Source organism: Peromyscus californicus, unplaced genomic scaffold, assembly GCF_007827085.1.
Source record: "Peromyscus californicus insignis strain IS unplaced genomic scaffold, ASM782708v3 Scaffold_24__1_contigs__length_46423439, whole genome shotgun sequence".
Lineage (NCBI taxonomy): Eukaryota > Metazoa > Chordata > Mammalia > Rodentia > Cricetidae > Peromyscus > Peromyscus californicus.
The window spans coordinates 20,079,259-20,092,939 of NW_026294535.1; the positions used below are offsets into that span (position 1 = coordinate 20,079,259).

Below are 13,681 nucleotides of genomic sequence, written 5' to 3' on the forward strand. Positions count from 1 at the left end.
CTAGTATGCAAATTTGAATGCATATTTCATGGTTCTTTTTTTTTTTCATCAACAGCTGAATAATAGTCCATTTTGTAAATGTACCACATTTTCTTTGTCCATGCTCCTGTTGAGGTACTTTTTTGAGCAAGTGTCATTGTGGTAGGATGAAGCATCCATTGGGCATTGACCCAAGAGTGGTATAGCTTGATTCTGAGGTAAATTGATTCTCAACTTTCTGAGGAATCACCATTATGATTTCTATGGTGGCTTTACAAGTTTTTACTCCCACTTGCAAAGTATAAGCATTCCCCTTATTCTACATTCCTGTGAGCATGAGCTATCAATTTTTTTTAACTGATGTTAGCCATTCTGGCATGTGTAAGAAAGAATCTCAGTGTCATTTTGATTTGCCTTTCTCTTATGGCTACAGATGTTAGAGATGTTGAACATTATTGTGTTTCTTAGCATTTTAGTTTCTTCTATTGAAAATTTTCTGTTTAGACTTCTATCCATTTTTAATTGGGTTTTGGGTTTTTTTTGATATCTAGTTTCTTGAGTTCCTTATATATTTTGGATATTAGTCCTACACCAAATGTGGAATTGGTAGAATCTTTTCTCATTCTGTAGTCTATCTCTTTGTCCAAATGATGGTGTTCTTTGCCTTACAGAAACTTTTCAGTTTCTTGTGGATCCTTTTATTATTTGTTGATCTTAGTTCATGCTCTGTTGGTATTCTATCCAGAAAGTCTTCTCCTGTGCCAATGAGTTCAAGGTTCTTCCCCAGATTCTTTTCTGTCAGGTCAGTGTATCTCGTTTTATGTTGTGGTCTTTGATCCATTTTGCCTTGAGTTTTGTGCAGGGTGATGAGTATGGGTCTACCTGTATTCTTCTACTTACAGACATCCAATTAGACCAGTACCGTTTGTTAAACTTACTATTTTTCCAGAGTGTTTTTCTGGCTTCTTAATCAAAATCAGATGTCCAAAAGTGTGTGGATTCATGTCTTGTTCTTTATTTTGATTCAATTGATCTATGTATATTTTTATACCAATGTTATGTGGTTTTACTTTACTATAGCTCTGTAGTACAGCTTGAAATCAGGAATGGTGAGACATCCAGCAGATTTTTGTTGTTTGTTTTTTTATTGTTTAGAATTGTTTTTTTCCTGTTTTTCCCCATATGAAGTTGATAATTTTCCTTAACTGAAAAGCATTCAATTTTGCACCTTTCACATTTCATATGTCCTTTTTTCTGTTAATGGAGACTGTGATTGTATCAATACTAGGGACATGCAATTAGGCAGAAATAAGTATTAGTTCAGGTATCTTCTTGATATAATGAGTAAATTTTCTTTGCTTATATACAAATAGTGGGATTTTTAGATACTATGTCAATCATGATTTTGTTTTTAAAGGAACTGTCATGATGTTATGCTTGGTGGCTGTACTGATTTACATTCCCTCCACAGAATATCAAAGTCTACATATGCTCACAGACACTTGATTTTTGTCTTTGGTTTAAGAGCCACTGTAACTAGAGGGAGATGACATTATATTGTGGTTTTGATTTTGATTTCTCTGGTTATTTGTGTTAGTGACTATTGTTAAATAGGCTTGTTGTTATTTGCATGTTTTCTTTTGAAAAAACACTCAGGTTAATGATCTATTTTTACTGCACTGTTAGTTTTTTGTTGTTGTTGAATCTTTATTTTGTTTTTTTAAGGTTTATTATATTTACTTTTCATGCTACTTGTCACCATTGTCCATATACGTATATGTGTACATGTACATAAGCAGAAAACAGAAGAAAGCGTCTGAACCCTTCCTATACAGTTTACAGGTGTTCACAGTGCCTGACTAGTTACACAGTTGCTAGAACTGGATTTTAGTTCTCATGATTGCTGAGCAAGTGTTTCAAGTGTTGAGCCATCTCTCCATGCCCAGAAGACTTGGTATCTTCCCAAAAGTTGAATTTAATTAAATGATACAGAGCTATATGGGCCATGTCACATAGTGTATTGTCTAAAACATGCAGATGGCACAGGCACTTAACTTCTCATTCTCATCTGTCACTTACTGAAAAGAGGGTTTCAGGGTCTTAACCTTCTAGCTCATTGTGTGTGAACCATGCAGGTTTCTTGGTGAAGGAAGCCACAGAAATCTTAGGTGCTTTAGATAAGAACCCTTAAGTACCTAGGGAAAAGTATGTCTGTGAAAGGAAAGTGGAAAGGAAAGTCAGAGAACAAGATTGAAGACAGTATGCTACACTTATATATTCTAAAAGCACAAAAAGAAACGGGGGATGATGTGACTTCTATGGCGGAAATTAACCTTGGTAAGACAACAAGAGTTAGGAGAAATAGTCTGAAAAAGTAGATTTGTGTGTGTGTGTGTGTGTGTGTGTGTGTGTGTGTGTGTGTGTGTGTGTGTGTTTGACTGCTTTTAACACTAGCTCTGTCTGTACTGTTCATCAACTCTAATTTGAACTATACACTATACAGTTTGTGACTGTCATCAACTTAGAAAAAACATTCTTCTATACCATAAGCTAAATAAATTGTAATTAAACAAAACAATGGGTTAAAATGTAGTACATTAAAAGTTCAAGGTTGGTTAATATAGAGTTATAGAGTTATCTAATGTTTCTTATATAAGTTATTTCTAAAATATCTGCTATGTTTTTGGTCAATGGTGTGAAATGTGATGGTCCATTGAAAATCATATCATAATCACTACAATCATCTTTGTGTTATTATGCATGATATTTTAAAGAAAAAAACAGATCACAACTTCTTAATAACCAAATCTTCTTTTTGTTTAAAAACTTATTAATCACATTTTTTTCAAAATAATAGTTGTAGCTAAAGTTTTCCTGCCTGACCCACAGTCAGGACAAATCTCTCTTATCTGCCAGTCCCACAGTCGCTCAGACCCAACCAAGTAAACACAGAGACATATCGGTTACAAACTGTATGGCCATGGAAGGCTTCTTGCTAACTGTTCTTATATCTTAAATTAATCCATTTCTATAAATCTATACCTTGCCACATGGCTCGTGGCTTACCGGCATCTTCACATGCTGTTTGTCATCATGGCAGCTGGCAGTGTCTCTCTCTCAGCCTTCCACTTCCCAGTTTTATTCTCCTTCTTGTCCCGCCTATACTTCTTGCCTAGCCACTGGCCAATCAGTGATGTAAATTTGGGCGTAGCTTCTCTTACTACTTCCTGCTGGAGGGGGGCACTGTATCTTATGGGGACACAAAGAAAATTTTAGGATTATGGAATAGTCCATGAGGCTGTATTGTCTGAGCCAGTTGCCTTCAAACCATTCTGGATATTGGATCATCTGGGCCATGGTGTCATCAGAGACTTTTCAGGGGGTCTTGGCTGGTCAAACCTGATGTATATTAATCTGGAACAAATCCATAGCCTTTGGCTTTCTGTGGGAACAAAAGCAGAGTCTCCTTTCCAAAGCAATATATCCTTATATTCAAATTTTGAAGTCAAGGTACCTTTAAAATATACATTTTGGCATAACTCAACAGCCTTTACAATCAAATGTTTTTCTGCAGTTAAAAATCCCAAAGACAACAAAATCCAGATTCTCTGTGTAATATTCATCTTTATGTGGCTTATTTTTTATATTAATTTTACTGTCTCTTTAAAGACTTTATTTTTTAAAACTATGTATTTGTTTATATAACTGTATATATCACCTTTTTTGTCTCTTTCAAGCCTACATATATTTTACACACATTGTAAACTATTACATCTGAATCTGTGTTATTGTGAATCTATTGCTTTAAACTGCAGCAGCTGTGGCTGCTGGCTCCGCCCACCTCAGCTTCCCAACGTGGCGGTGGTAGTTTACCACTGGCTCTGGGAGCTGTCGTGGGTCTATGCTTTTATCCAAGCAGCGTGTAGCCCAGAAACCTCATTTTTTTGTTTTATACTAGCAAAGGCTAAATCCACCACGCAGCTTAATGTGACACTTGCAGAGGCCTCATTCCCGCCATACTGCAGGTCGAGCATGCACCCTAGGAACTGCCAGTAGCTCAAACCGGCAGCTGCCGCTCATTTGAGAGAGACAATTAGGAACTGTTTTTAGCTCCGTCTTAGAATCTTTTTTCTCAGTTTTTAGGTGGAAACTCTTGCCACCACATTGGACACCATTTGTAGCTAAAGTTTTCCCGCCTGGCCCACAGTCAGGACAAATCTCTCTCACCTGCCAGTCCCACAGCTGCTCAGACCCAACCAAGTAAACACAGAGACTTATATTGGTTACAAACTGTATGGCCATGGCAGGCTTCTTGCTAACTGTTCTTACAGCTTAAATTAATCCATTTCTATTAATCTATACCTTGCCACATGGCTCGTGGCTTACCGGCATCTTCACATGCTGCTAGTCATGGCGGCGGCTGGCAGTGTCTCTGACTCAGCCTTCCACTTCCCAGTTTTTTCTCCTCCTTGTCTCGCCTAAACTTCCTGCCTACCCACTGGCCAATCAGTGATTTATTTATTGACCAATCAGCAACACACTTGACATACAGACCATCCCACAGCAAATAGTTATCAGAACCATCCATCATCCAGAAAGGTTTTAAGATACCAATTATGGAATTGAAAACTGGCACACTATAATTGAAGATTGTTAATTAAAGTATGAGACTCAATATAGTCATAATAGTAATGTGAACTTGAGGAAAATTTAAGTTGCATGAATATATTTTGCATGTTTAATTGAAAAGGATGATAGAAATATGAATGTGATATATATATATATATATATATATATATATATATATATATATACAATGCTAACAGTTCAAAGTTGAAGACTAAATAATGTCAAAACTTGGCCACAAATAATAAAAAAGGATAATATTGGCAAAAAATAAATTTAGAAGTGAATGATACCCTTGTAAAGAGTTTATTAAATCATACATGACTATTAGTCAATATCTTAATATAGAAATAAAAATAAAAGAATTGAATTCCTTTGAAAGAGGGAGATGAAAGCCCTTGTGAAGGAGTTAAATGAGATAAAAAAGAGAAAGTATCTAACACTCAGACAAGCAACAGGACCATAAGAAAGGTTCCATAAATATGCAATTATAATGGAATAAAAAATAAGATTACAGAAAATGGAAAAAAGAAGAAGATAAAAGGGGTATAAGAGTCAAAGGCCAAAGGAGATTAAGAAAAGGGTTTTAAATATCAATAATATTACTGATATTCTCCCTTCAAATTCAAGTTAACATTATTTTGCATGCTATTTTTAAATAGTTTATTTTGTAGTGACAGTCAATGCTATTATGACCTCCTACTCACTGCTTCGGTAATGTGAAAACAGTGTGATTAACATCATATTCACTATGGAACCTATTAACTCTGCTGAAAGATGATTAACGTGATTTGAAGAACTGACTTTTGCATGACTGACTTTATTAAATTGGGATCTGCACAGGTGAAAGGAAGGGAGGAGGCTGTTTGTGATGAGCTTTCCATGGTAGATGTGTTTCCATAAGGCATGGTTCCAAAGCCCAACAGTGTCATGATCCCCAGAGGGCACAGCTTACATCTGTGAATATCAGCTTATAGGTACACTGCTAGGGCTGTGCTCATATCCAACTCTTCATAAATTCTCTGTGCACAGTCATTATAATTTTTCCTTAGAATTAGCAAGTTTAATTAAAATAAAATTTACAACCAGTACATTCTTTTAGTGTAGATATTTTGATACAGATAAAAGCTTTCAGTATGGAATAATGTCCCCACCTCATCCCAAAGCTTGGCACAACCCACTTCTCCAGACAATCCTTGGTCTGCTTTCTGACAGAATGTAGTTCATAAGATGCAAGCCATATCTTTATTTTATATTTAGGAATAGGGGAAATTTTAATTTACCCATATTTAAGATTAACGTACACATTAAGCCAAATCTGAAATTGCCAGAGTTAGTTAATACTGTAAGGTGGCATGCTCAAATACAGGGGGAGGGTAATACATCCCCAATCAATTATGTATTTGGGTGTTTATTTATTTTGAAATTTGATCATTTATACGTTCACTATCTCTTTAAATTTGGCGTTATCTTGATCACCACTCCCTCTCATGTTTTGCACTAACCTTTTCTCTGTGGAAAACAATCTTCATTTTTCCCGTGGAAAAATATTGAGAAAGATTGTAAATCAAGTCTATTTATAGTGATGGGATTAGACTCTGGTCAACCCAAGGACTTTTCATTGAAAGTAAATCTCTTAATCTTGCTCCTTCTTAGCATGACAGATTTGTAACCAGTGTGGGATTTTTTATTTTACAAGTAGATAATGATCTCTGAACTTTTGCAATCTTATTGACCCAGTTCTTGTTATTTTAAATATAATCAAGGTCCTTCAAATATTTTCAATTTTTTTTTCTTTCCTCAGGCTAAAGTACTATGTCACGGGTAGATACTCAAAGTAGGACTTAAATTTTTAAAAATTTACAGTTCCAAAATGGGTCTTCCCACTTTAGAGTTTCATTGTTATTAGCTTTCTCGTTAGTATTGTTCATTATTATTCTCTTCATTTCATCACATTCCAAAGGTAAGCTTTTTACAAATCATTGGTTATGCATGGATAAGTAAGCATTTATAGATCAGTTCACGGCTTTGTACCTTGAAGTATTTATATGAAAACTTTTGTATATACAATGCTTACGTTTTCTATATATAAAGGTCAATTTGTTCCCTTTTAAATGGACCTTAATATAAATTTAGAGTTTCCTTTATTTAGAGTTACCTTAAATAAAGTTATCTTAAAAATGTAGAATTACCTTATTATAATTCAAAATCAAACCATCATGCTTATTGCCATCCTTTTTTGTTCACAGATGAGGAAATGGATATACAGCTATAATTAAGTTTAAAAAAAAAAACTTACCCAATTTTACACATGTTTATCCCTCTTTTCTGATAACTGTAATAGCCATGTGTGGTATTGTATTCCCCCAAATATTGTGCATGCTAATATACTTATCTGGGGTCAGAGACAGAGCAGCCACAATGTTAAACATAAAGGATAGGCAGTGGTAGCACACGCCTTTAATCCTAGCATTCCAGAGGCAGAAATCCATGTGTTCAAGGATACAGACAGGCATGGGTGACTCAACATGCCTTTAATCCCAGAAAGCAAGCCTTTTATCCCAGGGAGTGGTGGTAGAAAGCAGAAAGGTATATAAGGCGTGAGGACCAGAGACTAGAAGCATTTGGCTGGTTAAGCATTCAGGCTTTTGAGCAGCAATTCAGCTGAGACCCATTCTGAATGAGGACTCAGAGGCCTCCAGTTTGAGGAGACAAGACCAACTGAGGATCCGGCGAGGCGAGGTAGCTGTGGCTTGTTCTGTCTCTCTGATCTATCAGCATTGACCCCAATAACTGGCCTCAGGTTTGATTTTATTAATAAGAACTTTTTAAGATTCATGCTACAGCCATGTTTTTTCTTCCATGTCCCATCACATTCAGATACATCAGAAGAATGAAATAACTAAGCCAGATAGCATTTTCATCTTATATAAATCATAGTCTATGCAGAAGACAATATGGATATTATTTTAATAATGCGATAGAAAATGCATTAAGAAAATATACATGATCATTCTTAATTATTTTATTAATTAAGACATTAACCTAATAAATATGCATCATCTTAAAGCAGTTGTATAATAAATAGGAAGTGTATAAAAAGTAGTGGTGGTATTAAAGGGTGTATTATTTTGAAAATTAATGCAGTATTTACTTTGCCAAGGTTATCTGTAGTTGTTTTCCTGAGATGAATGTTTATTCATATTACTATTCTCTTACTTCAATACATCAACTTGATGCATTTGATGATTTTTATCATCTGTACAAAATGAACCATAAGCATTGCAGCAGGTATCACAAGCATGTCAATAAAATAATATATCCTGAGGAATATATTTGACAGTCCATTAGTTAATACACACACACAAAAAGCCTGTAAATAGGTATTTGATATATAGGTTAAGCATAACACTAAAAAAGGATCAGTTCTAAAGTGAAAAACAAAATGAATTTCAGAGTGAATTTTTAAAATTTGTATTAAAAATAGATTCTTCTCCTATACAACACATCTCGACCACAGTTTCTCCTCCCTCCACACCTCTGAGCTCCCCTCAACCCATCACCCCTCTGGACAGTGTATCTCTGATTCTTTTGCTACATTAGTAACTCTTTTTCTGCTATCGAGTTTCCTGGTCCCAGTGGATTTTATCTGTGATAATAACCCTAACAAGAAAGAAAATGTAAACAATTTTTGAAGGAACAGTTTTATACTTCTTATTAAATTCATGATCAACAAGTCATAGATTGATTTCTTTCTCTGTATTTAGGTTCTCTTGAAGCTAGTCTGAAAAAAAATCACATATCATTAATAGAGCAATTCAGTTGTTGAAGTTTGCTAAACTATTGAAAATGGAGAAAGGTCTGGTTTGCAAAGGATACAATATATTCAACTTACTTGTTTGGCCACACTTCAACTAGTGATTTTTTTTTCTTTTTGGAGAGCCAAGAGTTTGAATCAATATACAGTATCAATATATGATAGAGCATCATATAGAGTTCAATAGAAATGTCAGGATACAGAAAAAACTTAGTAGTCAACAGAACAGAGATAATATTCATATCTGGGAAGCTACTGGACAAGGCAAGTAGTAATTCAGAATTATTTAGGCAAAGAAGACATACAATAAGTTTGTGATTCAAAGAACTTCATGTAAAGGATTGAAGGATTTTTAGATATGAAAAGAGAAGGTTTGAGGAGGAATTAATCAATCCTTAGGAGTTAAATAAAAAGTCTTCACTGACTTGAAAATTGAGGTGGTGTATAAGCATTCATTGGTGAGAAGAGCAAAAGATATTTTGTATTATTTTCAAATTAGGGAAGAGCATTGTATAAGAGAAATGTGTGAGAGAGTGAGCTTTAACTTTAAATATGCAGGAATATTAAAACAACATGTTACACTGCTAAAAAAATTTTGAAGATGGAATAATTGTTGCACATGAGGACTGCCATGACAACATTCCTTGATCATTCTAAATGGACTAGGAGTCAATTCAGAAACAAATGATAGGTATTAGGGTGAATGCATACATGTGTACAGGAGCTATAGCTTTCTCAGCATATTTTAAGGCATTTTTATCCCACATAATTAGATTCTCTATGATAGTTAATGTTTGTTTGTTGTTCATGGTCAGGAATTTAAAGTAAGAGAAATAATCGGGAATTACATTCTCTTTAGGGGTATATTAGGTGCTTTCTGTGACCCAAAGCAGCTGGAATTTCAGTTATTCACTATTATTTCTACAGGTATTCATAAATCTATCTACAAGGAATAATTTTAATAACAAAAGCTGTGTCATAATGTTAAAAAAAGTCCCACGCTGTAGAGTTATCTAACACAGATAAATAAAGAGGGAACACTCATAACAAAATAAAATAACTGGAACTGAAAATAATTTAGGCTATTTATATGATATGAAACCATAGGGGTATGTCTTTTATTTTTACTGCATTATTTTAATATATTCATTTAGTGAGATCATGGCACTGTAGATTTATTCATACAAACAACTAAAGTAATCATAGCTGAGTTAAACATTGGAGCCCATTATCTGACTGTGACATCTGTAGAAATTATTTTGTGCCTACATAGAACAATATAATAAATGTGATGTTGAAAACAATGGCTGAATATATCTTAACACTGATCTCAAAATATTATGTGAATAAGCTCAGAGTCACTTTTAAATCATTAGCTCAGATTATCGATGAACCCATTTTCCTTTTTAAATTAATAGAAACTCATGCAGTAAAATCATTAAAAATCTGATATTTTAAGTAACATCCTTTCCTGTCATTCTGTGTCTTCTGCAATTATTTGTCCCTAGTGTTCAAGAAACAAATGTGTACTTTACACATATTGTTTTTCAAAGACCCATCTTTTATGGATATTTGGTAGATAATTTTTGAACACACAAATGATAAAAATTCAACCTCAGGGCTTACGGGTTGTCTTCAGTTTGATGGATGATATTAAATATTCAGCAATAAATGTTTATATTTGAAGACTATCTAATTTTTACTTGCTTGTAAAAAAAAACATGAACTGAAATAATTTAGACCCTTTAGAAGTTATGCAGTCTTAATTTAAAAAGTCATAAGATTGTTTTGTATGTGTGTTTAATTTATATAAATTACCTAAGCAAAATAATGGCTCTAAAACTGCACTTGATAGCGCAACTCTTTCTACACAGTTAGTTCTAACTTTTTCAATTGTTACAGAGCTAATAACTGCTAACCAGCCTTTACACACTCTGGAAGGAAAACAAAGATAACATGCTTGTGTGGCTGTAAGATCAGCTTATGGCTTAGATCACCACAAAGAATGATTCAACTTCAAATTGTAATTTTATTTTAATTTGGGCTTACATTTTGATCTAGCATTCAAATTCACTTAGTAACAAGACTATGCCACTTATAGTTATAATCACCTAGTGTTCCCATAAAATTTGAATGTTAAAAATCAGAAAAAGAGCCAGGCTTGTGTGACCCTCTCTACTGCTCCCATAAAAATTAAAGGATGTGATTGTGTCTGAGCCCCTTTGAAGGTTTGGGCAAAAGAACAGTGGAATATTTAATGAGACTTAGAAACACAGAACAGCTGGATTCAGACTCCAGGGCATGTTGTAAGCATATTTGATGTGACTTCTGTGAAAAAGAGTGATGTAGAATATTCACTTAACTGTTACCAAATAACCAATGAAAGACACTTAATAATGCTGACACCTCATTACCATAAGGCATAAATAGTAGCCTTAGTATTTCCAGTTATAAAATACAAAGGCCTGCAAATGCTCAATAAATTTATAGAATGATATAGTTTTAATTTAAAGTCATGTGTGTATTTTTTTTTATTAAGTGTGAGATGGCACTTTAAGAAACTAAAGGTGTCCATACAGTGGAAAGGACACAACTCCATTTTTTCTTCAAAGATATTCATCTCAGCATTGAATGGAGAAATTCAAACAGCTGGGACTGAAAAGAGGAATGTAATTGGCCTGTTTAGAAAAAGTCTACAAGGGTAACAGTGACTAGATTCAGCATGCGACTGCCATCGTGATGAATGTTTACACCACTTTCTTGAGAGCCAATTACACTGTTTTTTTGTACAGGGACTGGAGATCAGCCAGATCAGTGGTGTACACAAAGCTGCTTTGGATCTGTCTTTTCAAAGAAGAACTCCACAAAATGCAACAGCAAGGTTGAAGCATTATTCCATTCTGGTAAGAGATGCTTTCTGTTTCTTTGCTATGGTGAGAGTTAGATAAGAAATCGTTTCAGACCATAGCATGGTCAGACAGGAAGCAGCTGCTTTGAGATACAAGCTATAAAATGTTTTTTGCTTTGAGATTTTTTTTTCATGATGCTTTTTGCCTTATGTTGTAGCAAGATAAACAGTAACACTAAGTTCTGCTGTCCGTGTTTAAACTTGTATAGGAAGTATGGGAGTCTAGAACTACCTGGCATTGAATGACTGTGAGGTTATATGATGTTTAATATTATAACTCTGGTTGAGATGAAGGCTATTGAAACCATAGTGAGTTAATCCATGTGCTTAAGTCTTCTTCAGTCCAATAATGTAATGAATGGCCACCCACTCACCACCACTAAGTACACCTTGGGGATTATTGACAGACATTCTAACTTCCTTTCATTTTCAGAATTGGAAAGCTGTAGGTAAGAACGCTGAGTGAATTGGTTTATATATGGATTTTCCTTTTATCACTAAACAATACAAAGGTGCATAAATGTGTAACGTGTGTGGCTTTGTTGTTCTTATCTTTAGGCTGTACTGCTCTTCAATAAGTATACAAAAGCTCTACATGTCAACAGCTCTCCATGAATTCATGTGTCTAAACTCCTAAGAAAAAAATTAATATCTATCTATATGTACATGTGTCTAAATCTACATATATACATGTCTCTCTATATACATATGTGTGCGTGCCTGTGCCCATCCAGGCAAATGTGTTTATGGAAGTAAAATTCATAAGTAAGTGTATAAGTAGAATTGTATATGACCTTCTGAACTTAATTACAAAATTAATTGTAAATAATGGCCATTTTATGTGCTATAACAGTGTAAATCCACAAGGTTTTATGACTTTCAGGTTTTACTTTTGTAGCTTCATTATCTTAGTAAGCATTAATTTCATAAAACAATGTTGTAACTATCAAAAGAATCTTTCCAACCTAAGAGTTTCATTTGAAGATAATTCTGATCTTTCAAATGAAAAAATCTTGAATGAGGCAATTTTACTGAGTTCTGCTACTAAATTGCACCCTTATTTGTGTGCCTATCAGGTGTGAATATAACCCTTTGGGGGTTTATACACAGCTTCAAAAGGATAATTAATTAGCAAAAATTTGTATGTCTCTACTAAATGCTCATATTCCCTCTATCTTTTAAATTTTTTTAGGACCCATTTACCTTGATCATTATTTTAGAAATGAAAATTCTTAAATTTTAATTAAAATGAATGTAAAAGTTTTGTGCAAATTTAATGAACATTTAGCAAATAGGCTTGAAAATTATTCCATTGAAGTGAGGGTTTGACTAAGGACAGACAGCAAAGAGTACTTTGAGCAATGGAGACTCCAAGGGGATGCTGGGTGAAAGGAGAAGTGAATTCTCTAATTTAACAAATGGATCTTTTCTTCAACTCATGTGTGGTGGTATTGTGTTCCCCAAATATTGTCCACGCTTATAAACTTACTGGGGTCAGAGAATGGAACAGCCACAATATTAAACATAGAGGATAGGCAGTGGTAGCACATGTCTTTAATCCAAGCATTCCAGAGGCAGAGATCTACCTGCATCTCTGTGTGTTCAAGGATACAGCCAAGTATGGTGACTCACGCCTTTAATCTCAGAAAGTGAACCTTTAATCCCAGGGAGTGATGGCAGAAAGCAGAAAGGTATATAAGGCGTGAACACCAGAAACTAGAAGCTTTTAGCTGGTTAAGCTTTTAGGCTTTGAGCAGGACAGTTCAGCTGAGATTCATTTGGGTAAGGACTCAGAGGCTTCCAGTCTGAGGAAACAAGATCAGCTGAGAAGTTTACTGTGGGATGTTCTGTATGGCAAATGTGTTGCTGATTAGTCAATAAATAAAACACTGATTGGCCATTGGCTAGGCAGGAAGTATAGGCGGGACAAGGAGTAGAATAAAGCTGGGAAGTGGAAGGCTGAGTCAGAGAGACACTGCCAGCCGCCATGATGACAAACAGCATGTGAAGATGCTGGTAAGCCACGAGCCATGTGGCAAGGTATAGATTAATGGCAATGGATTAATTTAAGCTATAAGAACAGTTAGCAAGAAGCCTGCCACGGCCATACAGTTTGAAACCAATATAAGTCTCTGTGTTTACTTGGTCGGGTTCGAGCGGCTGTGGGACTGGCAGGTGAGAGAGATTTGTCCTGACTGTGGGCCAGGCAGGAAAACTCTAGCTACAGAAGTTGGCCAGGTGAGGTTAGCTGTGGCTTGTTCTGTCCCTCTGATCTTCCAGTGTTCACCCCAATACCTGGCCCCAGATTTGATTTTATTAATAAGAACTTTTAAGATTCTGCTACACTCATG

General features: G+C 34.9%; 1 protein-coding gene across 4 annotated transcripts in view; it reads left to right on the plus strand.

Moving 5' to 3' along the window:
- The window catches only part of Mgat4c (MGAT4 family member C), a 651,962-nt gene that overhangs the window by 264,527 nt on the left and 373,754 nt on the right, over window positions 1-13,681 (plus strand). For all 4 annotated transcript variants that reach the window (XM_052753229.1, XM_052753226.1, XM_052753231.1 and 1 more), the window contains one exon: window positions 11,215-11,325. The gene's annotated coding sequence lies outside the window, so the exon portion shown is untranslated. The remainder of the gene's footprint in view (window positions 1-11,214; window positions 11,326-13,681) is intronic.